The 12614-nt window shown below is 43.9% G+C and overlaps 1 protein-coding gene across 1 annotated transcript in view; it reads left to right on the plus strand.

Moving 5' to 3' along the window:
- LOC309702569 (uncharacterized protein) overlaps positions 1 to 12614 on the plus strand; it is a 1256944-nt gene that overhangs the window by 653763 nt on the left and 590567 nt on the right.

The following is a 12614-nucleotide window of genomic DNA, read 5'->3' on the forward strand; positions in this document are numbered from 1 at the left end:
AGGCCCGAAAAACAGGTGGGGGTCCTCCACCACCACCACTCACAGAGGCTGAGTAGTTGGCTTCCACATTTGTGATAATGTTGGCATCACATATGATCTTCACAGTGCAGAGAACACAAATTAGCATCCATTACTATAATGAAATAATTTGTTAGTTTGAAATGCTACAGGGAACTATGTACCTGTACATTAATGCTGTGGAAAGACTTCCTGTTCACATAGTCTCCTTCATTTACTGAAGGAGCAATGATTGGAATGTGAGTGCCATCTATACAGCCAATCACGCCTGGGAACCCTGGAAATGAATGTAAAATTTAAGTAGTAGTTCAAGTATCACCACATCATGTATTAAGTTTTGTTCATCCTGATACCTGCAATTTTGTGGAATCTCTCTTTGATAAATCTTGTGGGTCTATGACCGGGGAACACCACAAACGAGTGCAGGAGACGTTTCAGTGCAACTGTAACATTCCTGACTGCCCGACAGACGGTAGCCTTGGAAACGTGCTCAGCGTCATCAATATTATACAGAAAGCTCCCGTTTGCAAAAAAATGCAATACAAATAATATGTACAGAACTGAGAGAATGTCCACAATGTGTCACATGAGCAATATTAGGCCTGAGGATGTTATTCAAATAAATTATAGATTGTGCTGAAAAACGGTAACGTTCACACAGAAAATCATCAGGAAATGGTAAAATGTCCAAACGTGCTCTAATCACTCTCTCCCGGCGGAGAGCTCTGCGGAGAATTTGGGCTTCAACATCTACTGGCTCTTCAAGGAAGGGGCACGCCATGTCTGACACTTCCTACAGTCAGGTTTCCGACAAAGAGGCGGAGAAAGTCAGGGTTAGTTGGAGTAAACCTGCTGGGGAGCAGGTTAGCTTCACGGAGTGTCATAGTAACTCAGTCAGAATTAATCTAAACTCGCTTTGTGAAACCGAAAACCCAGAGTTTTCGTTAACTCAGGGTATACTTACTCAGAGTTTGCACTAAACCGGCTTCTTGAAATAGGGCCCTGCAGTCTATCTGGGTCAGATATAAACCAAGTTTAGGTGGAGTTTATTTTCCTTGTGCTGACTTTTTACAGTCAGTTACAATAACTCGTACTGCTACTAGCTAGCATGACGGAGTTTCTATACAGCTGGGTGGTGCTGTGATGTTACTGATAGTGAACTTTATTTTAGTAGAGTTTCCAACCGTCCCGTAAAAAACTGAATTGTTCTGTATTCAGAGAAAATATTACGCATTTCGTGTTGAGCTGAGAAGGAACACAGTTTGTCCCGGTGTTCTGTCAAAACATCCTACCGTAGCGTAAATTTATGGTCTTGTCTATCAATCCGTGCTACCTTATCAGAATATGCTACCTTACGTGGTTAATGGCTCCGTTGTATAGGTAGCGTGTTCAGATGGCCCAATGACACTATTAAAACATGCTTCCTGCTTGGATTTATATAGGTAGCATGTTCAGATGGCCCAATCACTTCAAAACTTTGAGTTATTTCGCTAGGACGTTAATAACATGCTTCCTGCTTGGATTTATTTAGGTAACATGTTCAGATGGCCAAATCACACTATTAAAACATGCTTCCTGCACACAATCATCTAATGTTGACAAAGAATACAAACACACATGGAGGGGAAAAGACAGCTGTTTTTATTTGAAGTTGTTCTGTGTTTTCCTTACATTTTTTGCATTTATATTCTTCGTTGCTCTCTTTATATTTTTCACATTCAAAATGTGCCCATCTTTGGCAAGATTCACACTGCACCTGGAAAGGAAAAATAAAACACTCATATTCTGTTTGGTGAATACTATTAGTCAACATTTTTATCATGATTGGCAAGTAATGATACTAAGACTTATGTGTTTCTTTTCTTTTGTTTTGCTTTACCATTTCAATCATGCTGCGGTCAGCATTAGCATCTAACATGGAGCAAACAATAAGATAAGATAAGATAACCTTTATTAGTCCCACACGTGGGAAATTTGTTTTGTCACAGCAGGAAGTGGACAGTGCAAAAGTTATGAAGCAAAAATTTGAATACGATAAGAATAAATACAGTACACAGCTGTACAGAATAGAATAAAAATAATATACTATATACAGTAGAATAAAATAGAATAAAAATATACAATAAGATAAAAATAGAATACAAATGCTATATACAACTGAGTAAAAATACAACGATGCCAGAAAAGATTATTGCACTTAGTATTATTGCACATGTGTGGATTGTGTGTTTGTTCAGTTAAAGTCTTTGTTGTGGAGGCTGACAGCAGTGGGGAGGAAAGACCTGCGAAATCTCTCCGTCCCACACCGTGGGTGCCGCAGTCTCCCACTGAAGGAGCTGCTCAGTGCTGTCACAGTCTGCTGCATGGGGTGGGAGATGTTGTCCAACAGGGATGACAGCTTAGCCACCATTCTCCTGTCACTCACCACCTCCACTGGGTCCAGAGGGCATCCTAGAACAGAGCTGGCCCTTCGGATCACCCTGTTCAGTCTCTTCCTGTCCCCAGCAGAGATGCTGCCGCCCCAGCAGACCACACCATAAAAGATAGCAGAAGCCACCACAGAGTCATAGAAGGTCTTCAGGAGTGGGCCCTCCACTCCAAACGACCTGAGTCTCCGCAGCAAGTACAGCCTGCTCTGCCCTTTCCTGTAGAGGGCGTCTGAGTTATGATTCCAGTTAAGTCTATTGTTCAGATGAACACCAAGGTACCTGTAGCTGTCCACAGCCTCAATGTCCATACCCTGGATGTTCAGTGGTTGCAGTGGAGAATGCTTGTGCCTGCGGAAGTCTACCACCAGTTCCTTGGTTTTACTGGCGTTGATCTGGAGGTAGTTCAGCTGGCACCAGTCCACAAAGTCTTGGGTCAGACCTCTGTACTCCTTGTCTTCCCCATCAGTGATGAGGCCGACTATTGCAGAGTCATCAGAGAACTTCTGCAGGAAGCACTGGGTGGAGTTGTGGGAGAAGTCTGCAGTGTAGATGGTGAAGAGGAACGGAGCCAGAACCGTTCCCTGTGGGGCCCCCGTACTGCAGACGACCCTGTCCGACACACAGCCCTGAGTCCTCACATACTGTGGTCGGTCGGTGAGGTAGTCCAAAATCCAGGTAGTGAGGTGATGGTCCACTCCAGAGTTCTCCAGCTTGTCCTTCAGAACCGAGGGAAGAATGGTGTTGAAGGCACTGGAGAAATCAAAGAACATGATTCTCACAGTGCTTCCAGCGGTCTCCAGGTGAGCGAGGGAACGATGTAGGAGGTGAATAACGGCATCATCCGCTCCAATGCCAGGCTGGTAGGCAAACTAAAGTGGGTCCAGTGATGAGCTTGTTAGGCGCCGAAGCTGAGCCAGGACCAACCGCTCCAGGGTCTTCATCAGGTGGGATGTCAGAGCCACCGGCCTATAGCTGTTGAGGTCCTTGGGGCGTGAAGTCTTTGGCACTGGAACAACACAGGAGGTTTTCCAGAGCTGTGGGACTCTTCCCAACCTCAGGCTCAGGTTGAAGAGGTGCTCCATCACCCCACACAGTTGGTCCGCGCAGGACCTGACGACCCTCGAGCTGATGCCATCTGGACCCGCTGCCTTCTTGCCATTAATCCTCCTCAGTTCCCTCCTAACCTGGGTGGTTGAGAGAGACAGGCTGGAGCCTTGTGTTGAGTGTGTATTGGATGCTGTTGTTGGGGGTGGGGGGGGAGTGAGCAGGGTGAATAGAAGAGGTGTGAAGTGTCTGAGGTGTCAGAGGTGGAACAGCAGCAGTGGGGGTGGGTGAGTCTGCAGCTGATGTTGCAGACTGCCTCATGGCTGAATCAAATCTGTTGATGAAATGATTCAGTTCATTTGCCCATCTCACATCCCTCCCAGGCAGAGAGTTCTGCTGTTTGTGGCCCGAGATGGTTCTGTGGCCTCTCCAGACTTCACCAACGTTGTTTTGCTGAAGCTGTTTCTCCATCTTCTGCCTGTAGCTGTCCTTCCCATTCCTTATCAGTCCCCTCAACTCTCTCTGCACCCTTTTCAACTCCTCTTTGTCTTTGGATTTGAAGGCCCTCCTCTTCTGCTTGAGGACAGCTTTAATTTCTGGGGTAATCCAAGGTTTGTTGTTGGAGAAACACCGTACAGTCCTGGTAGGTACGGTGTTATCCACACATAAATTAATATAGTCAGTAATGCATGTAGTAAGGCCGTCGATGTCCTCTCCGTGGTCGTCACAGATCACCTCCCACACAGTCGACTCAAAACAGTCCTTAAGAGCCTCCTCGCTCTCCTCTGACCATCTCTGCACTGTGCGGGTGGCTGGTGGCTCCCTGCGCACTAAGGGCTCATACACAGGGACAAGGTGCAATGCAGTTATCCTCAGCGTTCCCTGAAACACATTCATAGTTAGGTTTTAATCAAACATTATTTATTGAATAATTAAAAAGTAATTGTACATGTTTCCCAAATATACTTCATGGAAAATTAGTCTCCTGAATTTTTTATATAGGGAGATAGGCCTCCATACCTTGGAGGGCCTGAGATGTCCCCAGAGAGGTGGCGTCTGATACCCAACCTGACATATAGACACAGACATACAGGCACACACAGACACAAACATCCATTCCCACCCTCATGCTCTCATATGCACTTCACACTCAACCGACGTGGAGACAGACATAAAGCTGAAATACTGATTCAACGTTCTCCAAAAGTTGATTCTGTTCATCTGTTCGTAGCGTTTTGTGGGAGAAACGTTTCGTCTTTCATCCAGGTGACTCCTTCAGTCTCACCTGACTGCAGGTTTCAATCTTATAAACAGGACATTTACATAATGACTGAAACCAGCCCACTGAAGGAACAATGGGCTGGGAGGTCAGTTCCTTAATCTTAATTATGCAAATTCTCATGACCATTGATCAACAACCACTGATCAATGGTCATGAGTACCATTCACAGCGAGCTGGGGAATGGCTGCAACCACAGCATTGTAAGATGGTGACAGATGTACCCTTAGGCCCCCTCCTCGTTTCAGAGATGGTCTTTCCCTTTTCACTAAATGGCCTACTTGACTCCACCCTCAAACCAGCGTTCCTCCAGGATGTTACATCCTCATCATTGAAAAAGTGTCCACTGGCCTGTAGGTGTAAATAGACTGCAGAGTCCTGGCCTGACGAGGTGGCTCTTCTGTGTTGTAGCCAGAGGTTGTTTGGTTTCCCCGATGTATAAATCCTGGCAATCCTCCTGCACTTAACAGCGTACACTATGTTACTCTGTTTGTGTCGGGGGACCCGATCCTTGGGGTAGACCAGTTTTTGGTGCAGCGTGTTTTTGGGTTTAAAAGCCACAGAGACCCGGTGTTTAGAAAAAATGCATCTCAACTGCTCCGATACTCCTGACACGTACGGGATCACTACAGGTTTTCTCTTAGGCAGCGGTTGTCCTTCTCACCTGGATCGGCTGGAGCTTTCTTTAGGCGCCTTTCCAGCTTTGACAAAAGTCCAGCTGGGACACACTTATGCTACGTCCAGATGAACAGAATCCACTTTTGGAGATTTACTTTCCTGGATGATTGAGAATGCATCAAGACGTTCCTCCTAAAGTGTTATTCAGTGTTGTGACAGTCAGCTGCTTCAGCTGCTGCTGGGATGGGCTGTGGCAAAGAGAACAGAGAAAATCCAAATCAGAGTTTTTCTCTGAATTAAAAGCAAGGAAACAACAATATATTCTACATGGTGAAACTGATGGTTTATGGTGTTTGGCTCTGTTTTTCTGTATTCATGCAGATAAAGTGTAAACTCAGATGAATTATACCATCAAATGTTAAAGGAAAATATCAGGATGAGTGTCTGTGAGCTGAGAAGGACGTGAAGCGAGCAGTTTATCCCAGAGTTGAAGCTGCTCTGTGTGCAGAGATGAGCTCAGATTCCTGCTGTGATTGATCAACAGTCACAGAAATGTAGACTTGTAGTTATTACTGCAGTATGGTCACAGCAGATACTGATAAACATGTATTATGAGGATGGATGATCATGTTTCTCACTCTCTCCTTTAAATCTCAGTTTTTTTCTTCTTCACAGTTTATCTGTTAATTTATTAATGAATAACACTGAAAGAGTTTCTGTTATATTTCCCCTTGAACATCAGCTTATTAGGGCGGCATTAGGAAATAGCCCCCCTCCAAAGAATGAATAAATGAATGATGATAATAATGAAATGATTCAAAAGCAGAGCTCAGAGTGGTAGAATGGTCAAACATGGATCCACGGGTGGTTCAACTGCATTTGGTGACGTGACTAAAGCAAATCTTTCAAATAATCCCACCATCAACGGGATGTTGTCTCCTTTACTACGGTTACTTTACTTGGTCACCGTGTGAGTTTCTTTGAAATGAACCAAATTCTTTTATTTGTTGATTGTTGCATATTTAACCTCTACAGTCAGGAAAGGAGGAGATGAGGCCTCAACAATGTTGGGTTGTAGCTGTGGTTCAGGTTAGAGTGAGTGTCCATGGAATAAATGTAAGTCAGTGAACTGGAAACATGACTGTGTTCAAACTTTGTTTTCCTTTTTATAATGAGTCCAATCAAAGGTGGACAGAAGTATCTCCACTGTGACTTTTCTGTGTCACCATCAGAGCTTCTGCACAGTGTGGAGAAAGATCCAGAAGCAGAGCTGGACTGCAGACAGTCAGTCAGAGCAGCTGTGTACAAAGTAAGACTGAACATCTGTCTGCTGATGGACTCATTTCTGAAAACTGGACTTCTTGTGTTGTTCAGACATTGAAGAGTTTTCTTTCTCTTTAGTCTCATTGTTTTTCTTTCTTTCAGCAGATGTTGGTCTGCAGGAGGTTTTAGATGAACATAAGATCAGCCTGAGGAGGAGATGTGAACGTGTGACTGAAGGAAGTGAGGAAACAGGAAGTAGAACCCTCCTCAACAGGATCTACACTGACCTCTACATCACAGAGGGACAGAGTGAAGAGGTTCATACCCAACATGAGGTGAGGCAGCTGGAGACAGCTTCCAAGATGGACGCCCTCCATGACGCTCCAATCAGGTGCCAGGACATCTTTAAAGCCTTACCTGACCAACAGAGACCCATCAGAGTGGTTCTGACCAATGGCGTGGCTGGTGTTGGAAAAACCTTCTCAGTGCAGAAGTTCACTCTGGACTGGGCAGAGGGCTTGGAGAACCAACATGTCAGTGTGGTGGTTCTGCTTTCATTCAGGGAGCTGAACCTGATCAGAGATGAGCAGTACAGTCTTCTGGAGCTGCTCCATGTTTTCCATCCAACATTACAGAAGGTTACAGCAGAGAAGCTGGCTGTCTCTCAGCTTTTGTTCATCTTTGACGGCCTGGATGAAAGCAGACTTTCATTGGATTTCACCAACAGGAAGCTGCTGTCTGATGTCACACAGAAGTCATCAGTCAGCCAGCTGCTGACAAACCTCATCCAGGGAAATCTGCTTCTCTCGGCTCTTGTCTGGATAACTTCCCGACCTGCAGCAGCCAATCAGATCCCTCCTACATGTGTTGACAGGCTAACAGAAGTACGAGGCTTCACTGACGCCCAGAAGGAGGATTACTTCAGGAGGAGATTCAGTGATGAAGAGCTGTCCAGCAGAATCATCTCCCACATGAAGACATCCAGGAGCCCCACATCATGTGTAGTATCCCAGTCTTCTGCTGGATCACTGCTACAGTTCTGGAGCACATGTTGACTACAGAGCAGAGAGGAGAGCTGCCCAAGACCCTGACTGACATGTACTCACACTTCCTGCTGCTTCAGACAAACAGGAAGAAGAACAAGTACCATGAGGGACGTGAGACGAGTCCACAGGAGCTGACGGAGGCTGACAGGGAAGTTCTTCTGAAGCTGGGGAGGCTGGCGTTTGAACATCTGGAGAAAGGAAACATCATGTTCTACCAAGAAGACCTGGAGCAGTGTGGTCTGGATGTGACAGAGGCCTCGGTGTACTCAGGAGTTTGTACAGAGATCTTCAAAAGAGAGTGTGTGATCTTCCAGAAACCAGTCTACTGCTTTGTTCATCTGAGCATTCAGGAGTTTCTGGCTGCTGTCTACATGTTCCACTGTCACACCAGCAGGAAGACAGAGGTGCTGAAGATGTTTCTAAAATCAGAATCTTTAATCAAGATGATTTTCAGTCTTTTTGATAACAAAGATCTCCAATCACTTGATGTATTTCTGAGGAGAGTCATGGAGAAATCCCTCCAGAGTAAAAATGGCCACCTGGACCTGTTTGTTCGCTTCCTTCATGGCCTCTGTCTGGAGTCCAACCAGAGACTCTTAGTAGGTCTGCTGGGTCAGACAGAGATCAGTCCAGGAACCATCCAGAGAGTCATCAACAACCTGAAGGAGATGAACAGTGATAAAATCTCTCCTGACAGAAGCATCAACATCTTCCACTGTCTGATGGAGATGAACCACCTCTCATTATTTCAGGAGATCCAAGAGTTCCTGAAGTCAGAGAACAGATCAGAGAAGGAACTCTCTGAGATCCAGTGCTCAGCTCTGGCCTTCATGCTGCAGATGTCAGAGGAGGTTCTGGATGAGTTGGACCTGCTGAAGTACAAAACATCAGAGCGGGGACGACAGAGACTGATTCCAGCTGTGAGGAACTGCAGAAAGGCTCGGTGAGTCCAGATGTGATCACTAACATCATTGATCAGTGTAGGTTAGTAGTTTAATGTTGAAAATAAAATCAGATTGTAACCACAAAGTGTTTGTGTCCGTACGCTGCAACCTTCCACACCATTCCTTTATTGTACAGACTCAGCAGCAGCTCCATGGATCCCAAATCCAAGAGTGGAGAACAGATTTGAAGTGTGTCACATCCATGCAGTCACAGCTGTTTCCACCATGTTTCCACTGATATTGATCCTGTTCAATGACACGTTTCATATCAGTGAATATGTTCTTTAGGACGTCCACTGACATGTTTAAGTGTCCTGCTGGAAATCACTCAAATCATCCATGAAATCCATGAAAAATCCTTTTAGTGTTTCTAACTTCTCCCTCTGTCCTCTCTCTCTCTCCATCCTCCTCACTGCTTCTTTCACTGATAATCACACAAACATCGTATTCAGCTACAAAATAACACAATAATATCATCTGATCATCATTATTATAAGAGCAGGATCCATATTTGATATCAGAGTAACACACTGCTTGGTTATGTGCAGTCATCATCAGTGACTGTGGGTCAAACAGAAGCTCTCTGATTGGTTGCTGACCTTGGTCACCTGTCCACTCTCACCTGTTTGTGTTTGCTCTCTCTTTGCTGTCTCCATCCTCTCTCTCCTTTCTCTCCCTCTCTGTCTTTGTACGTCACTCAGGTCCAATGGAAACAGTGACATTTACAAACCAATCAAAGACAAACTGATCCATGTCAGGTTATAACAATATTCAAAGTGAATACAGGCTGCTGCTGGACACAGACAGGTAACATCATTTTGACTTGCTGTCACCTGGATCTGGACTCATAAACACTGAAGCCCTGAACAGGAATACAAATCATTTTCTGCCAACTAGCGACACACCAGCAGATAATGGCTCAGAAAGCTCAAATGAGCCAATCATTTCTGTGTTAAGTTCCCCTGAAATCAGATCTGATATCAGCAGCTCTGAGTTCATTCATCATTATTGTCCAGTGATGAGATTTCTGCTCCGTTTGGTAACAGTCAGCAGGTTTTTCCTGCGTGTGGACGTGAACAGTCGTACCTGACAGCAGGTAGCAAACAGAGATTATCTTTCCACTGAGCTGAACTCATTCAAAATGTTCTGGAGTCAAAACAGGAAACAGTCCAAATGTGTGTCTTCACTCTGACTCTGGATCAGATCTCAGTGACAGACTGTGGACATTATGGAAGCCTAAATGTGACACCATCTTCCTCCTTCATCTGCAGATTAAAGCCAAACAAAGATTCTCATTAAAAGTCTGCAGGTCTGAGAGAGACTCAATCGTTGTGTCATGTCAAACACAGTAAGAGGAGCTGAAGCACAGATGTGAAGAGCAGATTCATCAGATTATGACCTCACTCTGTTTTGTCTTCATATATATTCAGTCTGTGTTTATAATGCAGATTTTCTGCTTTTATAATAACACATTTTATTTTTTCTATCATCACAGACTGACTCAGTGTGGACTCTCAGAGTCTCACTGTGAAGTTGTGGCCTCAGCTCTGAAGTCCAACCCCTCCCATCTGACAGAGCTGGACATTAGTAACAACAAGCTGCAGTATTCAGGTGTGAAGCTTCTGTGTGCTGGACTGGAGAGTCCAAACTGTCGACTGGAGACTCTGAGGTGAGTTCACTGACTGCGGCTGTTGTTGTTTTTCTATATTTCAGGTCTTTGATTGATGTTTGAAACTTTCTTTAGTTCCTACATGTTCAGGATGTGTCTGAAGACAAATGTGAAGAAGTTTGAGTGCTTTCAGAAATGTTGTCTTTCCAAACGACTGAACAACAGTTTTTCCTTTTGGCTCCAAACAGAAGTGACAGACTTGAGCAGGGTTCATTTAAAGGCTGACAGAAGTGGAGTGGTGACGGGGAGATGTTTGACAGGACAGTGTTTCAGCCTCCACAGGTTCATGTTGTGCTCCATCAGTCAGTGAAGATGAAGTCAGTGCTGATGAGGCTGTAGAGTGTGTGAGGGATGTGAATGAGGATGATGAAGATCTGATGATAGCAGATAAAAACAGGCTGCAGAGACTTTGAGCCATACAGGGCACACAGTGTGTGTACAGAACAGCTGAAATCATTATGGAGGCCTCACTGGGATATGGAAGCATCACAGTACAGCTTCAGTGAAGCATTAAAGTCTCTGATATGAGATGAGAAATGAAGCAGCCAGAGCTTTTTCATGAGTGGAAATCCACTGTGAATGTGAGCTGCTGCTACAGCCTCCAGATTAGCCAGCAGCTCATCCTGCTCAACATTTCCTCACCAACTTTAATGGAAGTGTGATGTTTTCAGCTGGAGTGATGGTCAGGGTGGCCTCCCTCTCCTCTTCTTCTCCTCTTCCTCTTTCATTTGTAAAGCCACTTCTGCTGCTTTCATTCATTTGGAAGTCCTGTAGCTGAGTTTGGGAGAGACTAACAGCCTCGGCAGCAGAGGGGAGAAAGGCTGTAACACCACCACTTTACTCTGTTCTACCTGTCACATCATTTTATCAGGAAACAAATATGCTCATGTTTTTACTATGTTTGTCTTGAAGATGTAAGAAGATCACATGGTGCTTTTTATTATTGTGTTGGTTTGTTTCATGTCTCTTGGATGGAGCCCAGCTGTGCGTGGCCCCTGGGCCTGTGGTCAGAGTGTGTGCTGGATAATCCGGCCCAGGATGAGGCCAAACTGACATGGGATGAAATGTCTGTCACATAATTGAGCTTAGTGTAGTTTCATTTCTGCACAATTTAAAAACAACCAAAACTTTGTTCTGTCTTTTCTATGTTATACTGTAGACTTTCTTTGATACTGTGTCCAAAAGGAGCAGCTTTTACTTTGAAGGGGAGCCGTCTGTTTCCTCTTCAGGTTGGATGATGGAAGCAAATGAGTGTGTGATGTTCTTTCAGTGTTGCACTTTGTAGACGCTCCCTGAGCACTGGTCTCACAGCCAGCTGCACATAGAGACCAGTGTTGTTAGTCCAGGTCAGAAGATGACTTGTTGGAATGAAAATGAGCTTGTAGTTTGTCTGCTTTAACCCTTTAAAGCCGGTCGGAGCGAGCACGCTCTGTTTTGAGTAACTCTTTTTAAATCCCGGTAACACTGCAACCACGTAAGCTAGCGCAATAATTTTTTTGCATATGAAACCGGAGGAGTTGTACTTACATCTTATGCCATCAGCTTGTCCTCGGTCACAGTTTCCTTCCACATAAAGCTTTGCAAAAACTGCATAAAAATCACTTGCAGCAACAAAAACATAATATTCCAGAAACACGCTTTGCCGATCCGATCAGCTATTTGTAACATTTCCTACGTCCATCAGCGCGAACTATCATATGTCCTCCATGTCCTGCCCAAAAGCGGGAGTGATGTCATTTTGTGGAAATGTAGTTTTTTACCATCAGGGCCTTATGAGCTTATACTGGTGTTTTTAAAAGTTATCTTTGACTTCATGACTTTCTGTGTCGTTTCTGGGATGCTTAGGACTCATATTGCACTGCTGGAAATAGTTTATTTTAATGCAAATGCTGTTTTTTTTTTGCAAATTTACATTATAATATTTATTTTCATTTTTCCTGCAGTATATGAAAATTGGTGTATTTCAAAAATAAAACTATTAAGACACTTAAAATAAATTTCCTGTGGTGGGAAACAATTTTGTGCAACTTTTTTGTATTTACAGTTTTGAGGGATAAGCCTCTTAAATTTCTCTAACTAGAAATATATGTTAAAAAAAAGTAAAACGATTTTAAATTATTTTGTAGTTTATTGCACTTTTTTGCAATGGATGTAATTACTAATATGTAATTGTATGTAATATGTAAATGTAATTGCACTTAATTCAGACATATTATTAAAATTTGGGATATAATGGTTGTATTGATGTATATCAACTTGAAATGCTCCCAAAAATGGCACCACAGCATGTAAACATATAATATA

The sequence above is a fragment of the Aulonocara stuartgranti genome, assembly GCF_965226115.1.
Source record: "Aulonocara stuartgranti genome assembly, chromosome: 3".
In the NCBI taxonomy this organism is placed as follows: domain Eukaryota; kingdom Metazoa; phylum Chordata; class Actinopteri; order Cichliformes; family Cichlidae; genus Aulonocara; species Aulonocara stuartgranti.